Genomic DNA, 566 nt, shown 5'->3' on the forward strand with positions numbered 1-566 from the left:
CTGACCCTCTACTTTACCTAGTATGATATCCTTCTCCAGGCTTGAGTTCCCTACTGATAACATGTCCAATGTACATGACACAAAGACTCACCATCCTTGCTACTAAGGAGCATCCTGGCTGTGCTAATTCCAACACATATTTGTTTGTTTTTCTGGCAATATAGGCAATATGTAGTATATTAAACACACTTTGCCAACACCATAATTCAAAGCATCAATTTTTCATTCTTCCTTATTCATTGTCCAACTTCCACATACATATGAGGCTATTTAAAATACCATGGATTGGGTCAGAAGCACCTGAGTCCTCAAAGAGATGTCTTTGCTTCTTAACATGTAAAAGAGGCCTTTTGCAGCAGATTTGTCCAAAGCAATACATTGTTTGATTTCTTGACTGCTTTCCATTGGTGTTGGTTGTGGACCCAAGTAAAATGAAATCCTGGACAACATCAATCTTTTCTCCATTTATCATGTTGTTTATTGGTCCAGTTTTGAGGTTTTTTTTTTTTTTTTCTTCTTTCTGTTGAAATGTAATCTATTCTGAAAGCTGTAATCTTTGATCTTCA

General features: G+C 36.2%; 1 protein-coding gene across 1 annotated transcript in view; it reads left to right on the forward strand.

Annotated features, from left to right (window-relative positions):
- Positions 1-566, forward strand: part of CNTNAP5 (contactin associated protein family member 5) — a 1495600-nt gene that overhangs the window by 499340 nt on the left and 995694 nt on the right. The gene's annotated exons all lie outside the window — the stretch shown is intronic.

The sequence above is a fragment of the Orycteropus afer genome, unplaced genomic scaffold (genome assembly GCF_000298275.1).
Source record: "Orycteropus afer afer isolate SDZICR_OR568_19922 unplaced genomic scaffold, OryAfe1.0 scaffold00004, whole genome shotgun sequence".
NCBI classification, from domain to species: Eukaryota; Metazoa; Chordata; class Mammalia; order Tubulidentata; family Orycteropodidae; genus Orycteropus; species Orycteropus afer.